The sequence below is a fragment of the Trachypithecus francoisi genome, unplaced genomic scaffold, assembly GCF_009764315.1.
Source record: "Trachypithecus francoisi isolate TF-2019V2 unplaced genomic scaffold, Tfra_2.0 Contig01002, whole genome shotgun sequence".
NCBI classification, from domain to species: domain Eukaryota; kingdom Metazoa; phylum Chordata; class Mammalia; order Primates; family Cercopithecidae; genus Trachypithecus; species Trachypithecus francoisi.
In genome coordinates this window covers 7,501-18,537 of record NW_022681062.1, presented here as the reverse complement: position 1 = coordinate 18,537, position 11,037 = coordinate 7,501, and the positions used below count along the sequence as shown (strand labels likewise).

Sequence of the window (11,037 nt, the reverse complement as noted above, 5' to 3'; positions counted from 1 at the left end):
CATTTGTGTCTTAGTCTGTTTTGTGCTTCTGTAACAGAATACCTGAGGCTGGGTAATTTATAAGTAAAAAAGGTCCTTTTGGCTCACAATACTGGTGGCTGGAATGTCTGAGATTGGGCAGTTGCATCTGGTGGAGTCTCAGTCTTTTTCACCTCATGGTGGAAAGTGGAAGGGGAGCAAGAGGCGTACCAGAGATCACATAGCAAGAATGAAAGCAACAGGGAAGCCAAGGAACCCAGACTCTTGTACTACTTACTCCTGCAGGAATTAATCCATTTCTGTGAGAGCAAAACTCACTCATCCCCATGGAGGACATTAATCTATTCATGAGGGATCCGTCCCCATGACCCAAACACCTTCCACTAGGCCCCACCGCCCCACACTGCCACATTGGGGGTCAAATTTCAACACGAGTTTTTGCAGGGACAAACCACATCCAAACCATAGTAATTTGTAGCATAGTTAAATTATTTTTCACATGATGTATTCAATCCTGGGATACTCCACATCCTGAGTAATTTTATTTAATTTGAATAGAGTTTGATTTACCCATTTGGTTGCAAAATTCTGCATATTTTGACCAACGCATTGTGGGAGGTATCCCACTATTAAAGTACCATATGGAATGCTTCAAACCCCCACCCCATGGAGCCAAAGGTTTCCCATCCGTGTAGTTTGCCTTCTGCAGTTCTCATTAAATGAGGTCACACTGTGTGTATTCTCCTCAGACTGTCTTCTTCCACTTAGCAATGTGCATACAAGATTCACTCATGTCTTTGTGTGAGTTGATAGCTTGTTCCTTTCTACGGCTAAATAGTATTCCATTGCATGAATGTACCACAGTTTGGTTATGCATTTTGGGGAGCAAAACCTTCCTCTTCTAACTTTGTTCCAGGGTTGGAGACCTTCAAATTAACTGACAATAGATACATTAGTAGGAGAGACAATACTTGGCTTCTTATTCCACAAGTATCATTGTGGGACAAAATTCATCAGATGGCAGGATCCAGTTTACAAAGAGGTAAAAATAGCCCCAAAACAAGAAACAAAACTAGAATCTGATAACCCACAAGAGCTATAGCTTTCCTTAAAAAAATTTTTTTTTTTTTTGAGACAGGGTCTGGCTCTGTCACCCAGGCTGGAGTGCAAAGGTGCAACAATCTCAGCTCACTGTAACTTCTACCTCCTTGGTGCAAGTGATCTTCTCTCCTCAGCCTCCTGATTAGCTGGGACTACAGGCATATATCATCATGCCCATCTAATTTTTGTATTTTTGGTAGAGACGGGGTTTCAACATGTTGCCCAGGCTGATCTTGAACTCCTGGCCTCCCAAAGTGCTGGAATTATAAGCATGTGCCACCATGCCTGGCCAAGTTATAGTTTTCCATTGAAACATAAAATTTCTCTCTGTAGTAACTATCATTTTTGATCATCAAAGTAAGACTCTTCTTCTTTTAAAATTAAGTCCAGTTTTGTTACATTTTGCTTATTTACGTAAGTGCAGCAAGAACAGGAGATGACCACATAGGTGCTTTCAAGTTTCTTTGCTGGAAGTTTTCATACAGAATCTCAGATTTGACTTTTAAAGGCCTTATCAGGCTAAAAGCCAAGCTAAGAACATACTATCAAATTTCAGCTGCAGTCCTTATAGCTTTGTGTGAATTCCTGTCTTCTTGAGGCCCCCAAAATATCCCCAAATTCCTGGGCCTACCAGGAAATGACCTTCTTTAGTAACCTGTAAGGCTGTGAACCCTGTAATGTAAGTATCAGGCTGACTTTTCTCAGAGTGCTGTTGGGAATGAAGTTTTTGGTGTTCCAAAAAAAAAAGGAATTAACATGGGAACAAATGATCTCTTAGCAAGGCGAGCTTTACTTTCTGCAGAAAGGGTGCTACTCAATAGCTGTCCAGCCACAAGAGCACACTGAACAAAGGAGACAGAGTTACTTATAACTTGATGTGTCTACCCTACTGCTGTGTCCAGTTACCACTGGCCGGAATAGGATCTCACATTTTACACTTTACCCAATTGACTATTAGTTTAAAACTTTCTTAATTAGGTAAGGGGAATAGAACAAACAAAGAAAAGGAAGTTGCCAGGGATAGTTAAGGAAGCATCTCCAATAAGGAATGGCATACACTATGGGCTGAGGCTTGTCTAGTTCTGTCCAGGCATGCCGGAGCAAGCTAGGACAACTGATTTGGAACACACGCACACACACACACACACACACACACACACACACACACACAAATAGTGGATAGCAATCTTATAGTTAGAAATTGTGACTTTTTACAATCTTTGAAGAAGAACTTTCCCATTTCTCACAGTGCTTTGTAAGCATTGTCTCCATAAAAGTCAACCTTACTTCCTTAAAATTGCTGGTCATAACTGATCTTAGGTACACTTCCAAAATATGATATTCCAGTAAAAACTTTGATAATATAACCAAATTTTTCAATTATGTCCTGTTATAAAGTGAACAGATTCTTATTGGACTTTTGCTAATAACTATATCATCATGAAAATAAGAATATTCAGTAAGAATTTCAAAATTCTGGAGAGATTAGGCAGGGGAAAAAAAGAAAAATGCTTCATTTCTGTTTACAAAAGTATAATCTACTAAATTGTTGTAAGTTACAGTTAGATTAAGAGAGAGAGATTTCTTAAATCCAGAAACTAGAACATGAAAGAACCAGCAATGCTCTAAAAAGCTATAAAATTATAATCAATTTTCATCAGTTCATTCAGTTTCATGTGATCAATTCCAGTCTTGCTGGATCTTGGGTTAGCAGTCTCATGACCCCATCAATTTCTCCACCTGGCTTCTGGAGATCTTCACTGAGTCAAGTGTATGGTCTTAAAGTTATTTAAGCAATATCATCAGAAGTCTTTAACCAGAGTATCTATCATACTCTTTTCCATGAGTCTCAGAAGGAGTCCTGTATTGGAGATGAGCATTCTGACCTGTAGCTGATCGCAGGAGCTTTCAGGAAAGCATCAAGGGGAAATAATATCTAAATGACAAAGAGTATGAAATGGCTGTGATTATACCACAGTTGACAAGGATATTCGATTTTTTCTGTGGCATACAACATTTATTTACTTATTTATTTATTTATTTAGAAACAGAGTCTCGCTCTGTCACCCAGGCTTGAGTACAGTGGCGTGATCTTGGCTCACTGCAAGCTCTGCCTCCCGGGTTCAGGCCATTCTCCTCCCTCAGCCTCCCGAGTAGCTGTGACTACAGGTGCCCGCCACCACGCCCAGCTAATTTTTTGTATTTTTAGTAGAGATGGGGTTTCACCGTGTCAGCCAGGATGGTCTTGATCTCCTGACCTTGTGATCCACCCACCTCAGCCTCCCAAAGTGCTGGGATTACAGGCATGAACCACTGCGCCTGGCACAACAGTTAAAATAATAATTGGAATTATGACTCATAACTCTATACTGGCACATAGCATGGATAAGGAGGACATTGACAAATTTCCAAGAATTTTATATAATTTCTGAAAACATAACATTTTACCCATACAAATATAACAGAGGGAAGGTTAGATATCTCTTTTTATTTGTCTCTTTTGTAAGGGTTTCCCTTATAAAAAATACATCCTACTTTACTTGTGAAACATGCCCTACTTTTCTTGCGTGCTTTGCATAGAGTTGTTTCTTGTTATTCTATTGCTTCTAGTAGTTTTATTTATGCATATTGATTATAATTTTAATACTTAGGAATCTTTTATTTGCCAGAGAAACCTAACAAGTAAACAGTTATAAACTGTCACATATTAGCATTCCACAGTAGGTTAGAAAATGTATGAGTGTACCATCTCCCAACATCTACAGGAATGTGTTTCCTCATCGTACAATTTCTCATTGTGGTAGACAAAGACATGTTTATTAATGGTCCAAAATATCTTTAGTCCCTCTGTAAAAATAAGAAGCGAAAAGTATATAAACTTGAATTATTTATGTTCAGTATGTAATGTTTTAGTATTGTATCTTATTTATAAATGGTCTAGATATTTAATGCAAATCTTTTACTTAGCTTAACTTTAAGGTTAAAAATTACCAAAAGTATTTTGGAAACTACTATTAAGCAGATTTACAGTAAACAAATTATTTTTGAAATAATGTTTTTCGCTTTTCACAAGATGGCACCGAAAGTGAAGAAGGAAGTTCCTGCCCCTCCTAAAGCCAAAGCCAAAGCCAAAGCTTTAAAGGCCAAGAAGGCAGTGTTGAAAGGTGTCCACAGCAACACACAGAAAAGAAGATCCGCATGTCACTCACCTTGAGGTGGCCCAAGACACTGCGACCCCGGAGGCAGCCCAAATATCCTTGGAAGATCATCCCCAGGAGAAACAAGCTTCACCACTATGCTATCATCAAGTTTCTGCTGACCACTGAGTCGGCCATGAAGAAGATAAAAGAAAACAACATGCTTGTGTTCATTGTGGATGTTAAAGCCAACAAGCACCAGATCAAACAGGCTGTGAAGAAGCTCTGGGACATGGATGTGGCCACAGTCAACATCCTGATTCGACCTGATAAAGAGAAGAAGGCATATGTTCGACTGGCTCCTGATTATGATGCTTTGGATGTTGCAACAAAATTGGGATCATCTAAACCGAGTCCAGCTGGCTAACTCCAAATATATGTATATCTTCTCACCATAAAGAAGAAATAATGTTTTTCATAAGAATGACAACTTAATTAAAATCAAATTTATAAGCTTTAAGATTTTATGTTTCTAGTAAGTATAATATTAGCTTATTGGAGTAGAACTCAAGCAGAATAGGAATTTATGTTTGTTTTATATTCAATAGTGGTAACTTTGAAGACGTAGTTGTTTTATTACACCAAAAATATTATATTAACCTTATTTAACTAAGTTTTATCCAAATCGTGTTAACTTAAAAAACATTTGATCAGTTCCTGTATTTCTAGGAGTTTGGTGAATATTTATTTATAAATGCTTATTCTTTTCCAAGCCAAGTTAGAATAGAGCACTTTTAAAGGATTTTATAAATGAATTTTGCAACGCTATCCAGAATTAAGAAAATATCACATATACATAACACACATTAATAGACATACAAACACAAATAGAGATTTCATAGCTTTGATCCTGAAATTTCAGCCATGAATCAGGCATAAATATTCTGATGGTTAATTTTAGACATCTACTTGATTGGATTAAGAGACACACATAGCTGGTATAACACAATTTCTGGGCATATGTGTGAGGGTGTTTCTGGAAGACACTGAGATAACCCTGACCCAATGTAGATGGGCACAGTTATGGTTTGGCTGTGTCCCCACTCAGATCTCATCTTGAATCGTAGTTCCTATAATTCCTACATGTCATGGGAGAGACCCAGTTGGAGGTGATTGAATCATGGTGGTGGTTACTGCCATGCTGTTCTCATGATAGTGAGTGAGTTCTCATGATCTGATGTTTTTATAAGGAGCTTTTCCCGTTTGGCTCAGCACTTCTCCTTGTTGCTGCCATGTGAAGAAGGACATCTATAGTCAGCAGAGGTTTGAGAAGGGAGAGTTTGGTCAACTGAGACGTTCCCATGAAAGGAGCAAGATCAAGATCACAGAGACACCATGAAACAAAAAGCCAGGAATAACTTCCAACCCAAGAGGAGAACACAGAGGCCTCAAAACCAAAGCTAGGATAAGAAACTTGTAGCCCAAGAGTTACCTTCCAGACAAAGAAGCCTGAGATTCCAACCCAGCTTCAGAGAGTACTCACTCAAAATGTTACTCAAACTGTAGGCTTTTTAATGACTTAGCCATGCATGCAAAAGGCATTTCCTAAGGTGGCACAGAAGAGGGAGCCCCTATATCCAAAGACAGCCAAGGAGAAAGAAAAACTCCTGTTGCCAGAGCCAGTGGGCAAAGGCAACAGAGAAAGAGACAAGGGTCCTTATGGGATGAGACCCTTGCAGATTTAGACTTATACAAACTCCTGAGAACTGGCAGGATGACAGCCATAAATGGGGTACCAACATTTCTACTCATTGGATTACAAGTTCTCAGGCATCCAAAATGATTAACAAAATGAAGATTTCTAGGGCTTCCGTGGGAGAGTATGGAAGGTCTTTTTGAACTTTTTAATGCTGTCAAATGAAGAATGATGAGCTTCATAAATTCGGAGAGATTTCATTATGTTTTTGTTTTTTTGAGTTGGAGTTTCACTCTTGTTGCCAAGGCTGGAGTGCAGTGGAGTGATCTTGGCTCACTGCAGGCTGCACCTCCCAGGTTCAAGCGATTATCCTGCCTCATCCTCCCTAGTAGCTGGTACTACAGGCATGCGCCACCATGCCCAGGTAATGTTTGTATTTTTTAGTAGAGACGGGGTTTCACCATGTTGGCCAGGATGGTCTCGATCTCTTGGTCTCAGGTGATCCACCCGCCTCGGCTTCCCAAAGTGCTTTGATTACAGGCGTGAGCCACTGCACCCAGTGAGAGATTTATTTCCTGTAAAGGGTTGCAGCCTGCAGGATAGTCCTGACAGGCCAGGAAGCATAACTCCAGCCAGAAGTCAGAAACAGACACTTTAAGGGAGAGCTAAAGCAAATAGTAATTTATACTGAGTGGCATGGCCAAATACACATATTTAATAAGCTCTAGGAGGAGTCATGCATATTTATGAAAGGAGAAATGCATGCATGCGCAATTGCGTTTCTTGCTCCTTCATGGGTCCAATGTACAAAAAAATGGCAGTGTTAGCATGATCCCAGGGTGGAGTTTTCAGCCCTCTGACATTAAAAGGTGAAGCAGAGGATATGAAAATTCGCTCTGTGCATCCTGTGTATGCTGTCCAGAACCTCTCCATCATGGGTGGTCTCTTATTAGGCAAAAGAGGAGAGGCAGCTTCAGGCAGTTGGTTGAAATCAGTGGTGGAGTCTTTTGAAAGGCTTGTTTCTGTTAAATCCTTAGGGAAGAAAGCCTCATCATGGTTAGCAAAGGAGGGGATATAACAAGGTGTATCTGACCCCTGTCATCCTATCCTGTCCAACTTGTAATAGGGGAGGAAAAATAATTTTCTCTCTACCTTCATGGAATTCTAAGATGGGACCCTCTGTAAATCCGAGAACTCAGTTTTGAAAGTCACTCTGGGATCCCCTCAGCCAAGAGTGGGTCTGTTCAGTCATTTGGGAGCTTAGGATTTCATTTTCAATTATCAGTGCTAATGGGAATGTGTAGGCTGTCTTCCTGGCAGCTGACTTAGAAAGAAACTCCTTGGATGGGGTTAATGGCAGCTGTATTTTCTGGGAGCTCTGCTTTAATTAGATAAAGTAAGTTCTGGTAAGATTTCTTTCTTTATCTTTGGTATCTCAAATGTTTTCATTTAAATAATCTTTATAACAACTCCTTTTTTTTTTTTTTTTGAGACAGAGTCTTGCTCTGTTACCCAGGCAGGAATGCAGTGGTGTGATCTTGGCTCACTGCAGGCTCCACCTCCCAGGTGTATGGCATTCTCCTGCCTCAGCTTCCCGAGTACCTGGGACTACAAGTGCTCACCACCACACCTGGCTACTTTTTATCATTTTTTTTTTTAGTAGAGATGAGGTTTCACCATGTTAGCCAGTATGGTCTCAATCTCCTGACCTCGTGATCCACCTGCCTCGGCCTCCCAAAGTGCTGGGATTACAGGCGTGAGCCACCGCGCCCGGCCCCTGTGACAACTCTTGATGTCTGAGTGGGTTCCCACACAGTCATCTGTTGTAAGACTTTTTGATTCCTTTTTTTCCTTTGGTCATTATGAATAGGGCTTCTGTACATAATTGCATGGTAGCTTTTGTTTGGAAATAATATCAAATTAGCTGTCAAAATACTTATGAATGTGATTTTTGGATTGTAAGGTGAGACTTGTTTAGCTTTGGGAAAAACTGCCCAACTTGTAATAGGGGAGGAAAAATAATTTTCGCTCTACCTTTATGGAATTCTTAGATGGGACCCTCTGTAACAAATTACAGATTACAATGAGGAAAAAGTAGACAAGTTTAAAAACATGTATACCTTATGGATACATGGGAGATATTCAGGGAAAAATGAGTAAATCCCCAACAGGTGGCTTTCAATTCAAGTGTAAATGCTATCTTGAACTTAAAGAAAGAAGAGTTGAGGCTCAGTAGTGGGGAGGTAACAAGCAAAAGCACAGTAGACAAGGGTAAGTTTTCTTATACAGACTTAACTCCATGCGTTCTCTGTTGACAAGACTCTTTAGTGATTTAGTCATCCTTCTCTTCTTGGTTGGTGGAGAGAGAGAGAGAGAGAGAGAGAGAGAGAGAGAGAGAGAGAGATCTTTTAAATGGGGATTTCGTTTATAGATGTAAATTTTCCTTACACAAGGGTAACTTCTACTCTATTTTCAGAACTTCCTTTTTTAGCATTTTTTCAGAGTAATCAGCTCAGAATAGTTCTTATGCCAAAGGTACATATTTTGGGGTGGCATATTCTGGTCTTACACACTGTCTTCCACCAGCAATGAACAGAGTTCTTGTTTTTCCTCCAGCAATTTGTCATTTTTTTAGAGTTTAGCAGTTCTAACAGATACAGACCAGCTGTGCTATCTCATTGTGGTTTTCAGTTCTCTAGTATGTAGGGCATCTTTTTGTATGTTTACTTGCCATCTGTAGATCGTCTTTGGTGAGGTGTCTGTTCAGAACTGTGTGCAGTTTTAATTGAGCTGTTTAACTTATTGTTTAGTTTCAAGAATTTTGTATATATTTTGAATACAGATTCTTTCTCAGATCTGTATTTTTCAAAATTTTTTTTCAATATGTGGCTTGTCTTTTTGTTCCCTTAACAAGGTCTTTTCCAGAGCATAAACTGTCAATATTAAGAAATCCACATTGTCATTTCTTCTGTGTACATCAACCTTGTGTGTCATTTGTTAAAATTCATTACCAAACCCAAAGGCACATAGCTTTTCTTCCACAGTTTCTTCTAGAAATTGTATAGTTTTGCATTTTTAGTGTAAGGGTGATTTTGAGTGATTATTTGTGTAAGTTGTAAAGTTTTCATCTACATGCATATCATTTCCTATGGTTTCCAATAATCGTTCCCTCACTATTTTTGGGAAAGACACAGGGTAGTGGGCTCTGTTACAGCAGATAGATGGCTAGACATGAAGAGGAGGGGGAGCTCCTGAAAAAGGGAAAGTCTGGGAAGGCTCACCTGGAGGGACCACGAAAAATTCCCATTTAGTGGCATCTGTAATGCTGGAGTGGATGGGCACTTGTGAATTGTGGGTAGGAGGGAGAAGAGGTACCTATGCAGAAAGAAACACCCTAGAAATCCTCTTAAGATGCCCCAGTCATCATTCAGTCTGCAGTAATAATGTCACAATATTGCTAGCTACATGCTGATAAGGACAAAGGGGACATTCTTAAAAGAAACCTGGCACCATAAGTACAGATTAGGGCAGAGAAGCACACTGAAAAGAGATAGACGCAGTAGGTACAAATGTGACCACTGTCAGCCTGCCTGGGATGGCGAGAAGGAGCCCGGTGCCAGAGTGGATTCAGATCAATGACCACACATGTGCCTTAACCAACAGTAAGGAGGTCCCACAAGCCTAAGTGGGGCAAGTTGGGGACCTAAGGCAGCAGCAGGAAAAGCAGACAAAGAAAACAGGCAGAGACTCGAGACAAAGGCAGGAATGTGAAGAAGTCCAAAATAAAATTCCCTGCACAGGACTCTTAGGCTGCTTTCCTGCACGATCAACCTACTCCTATTTTTGTACAATAAGCTCTTCACACTGTATTTTTTTGAATGAAGTTATCTGCCATCTTAGTATTGCCTCTTGGTGAAAATCTTTCTTCCAAGTTAGACAAGAACTGGGACATCAATTTTCAGAACTGATGGCGCTTAATAACTGGCGCTCCGACTTTAAGTGGTGCAGAAGGCGGCCTTTAGGGGGCGCCAGCCGTCACACCTGGAGCAAGAGGGCCCTGCACAGTCCCCATCTGCCTGCAGGTGTTGTGCTGCCACGACACTGCCAGCAAGAGGGCCCGGCAGTGTCCCCAGCTTCCAGCAGAGGGCGTACTACGACTATACTGTGAGCAAGAGGATCCTGCAGTGTCCTTAGCTGCCAGCAGGTGGCGCACGGGCACCACACCATGAGCAAGAGGACCCTGCAGTGTCCTGGTTGGCAGCAGGGGGCGTGCTGCCACTCCACTGTGAGCAAGAGGATCCTGTAGTGACCCCAGCGGCCAGAAGGGGGTGTGCCCCATTACAAGGTAAGCAAGAGGGCCCGGCAGTGTCCCCAGCTGCCAGCTGGGGAGCCAGCCGCCACCTGACTTGGAGCAAGAGGGCCGGGCAGTGTCCCCAGCTGCCAGTATCGGGAGCGCTGCTACTACACTGTGACCCAGAGAGCCCTGCAATATCCCCAACTGCCAGCAGGCGGCGAGCCGCCACTATACTGCCAGCAAGAGGGCCCTGCAGTGCCCCCGCGCTAACAGGGGACGCCGGCCACAACTGTAAGCAAGAGGGCCCTGCAGTTGCTCTAGTCGTCAGCAGGGGGCGCACTGGCACAGCACCATGAGCAAGAGGGCCCTGCAGTGCGCGGCTGCAAGCAGGGCGCACCCAAGCCTGGCTTTTCAGACTGCTAATATTCCGCCCGGCTCTGCGCGGATCCCCCGGCAGCGTACGTCTCTGCGCCTGCACCGTGCCCTGTCAGGCCTACACTGCATGCCTCTCTGCGCCTGCGACACGACAACCGCCCCCCACCCAGCGGGCGGTCGAGCGACTCTGGGCCTGCGCCGCACCAGCCTGCGATTCTGCGCCTGCGCCGGCCTGGCCTGTCACTCTGCGCCGGCCGGCGCCACGCCGGCTTGCCACTCTACGCCTGCGCAGGCTTGCAACTCTGTCCCTGCACCGCCCGGCGCGCGACTCTGCGCCTGCGCGGCCCCGGCCTGCCACTGCGCCTGCGCCGGCCTGCGCCGCGTCGCCCGCGACTCTGCCCCCGCGTCGGCGCGAGACTCTGCGCCTGCGCCGCCCCATCGCGCGACACTGCGCC

General features: G+C 42.8%; 1 pseudogene; it reads left to right on the top strand.

Annotated features, from left to right (window-relative positions):
• Positions 1 to 3,896: 3,896 nt before the first annotated feature.
• Positions 3,897 to 5,397, top strand: LOC117090371 (annotated as a pseudogene).
• The last annotated feature ends 5,640 nt before the right edge of the window (positions 5,398 to 11,037 follow it).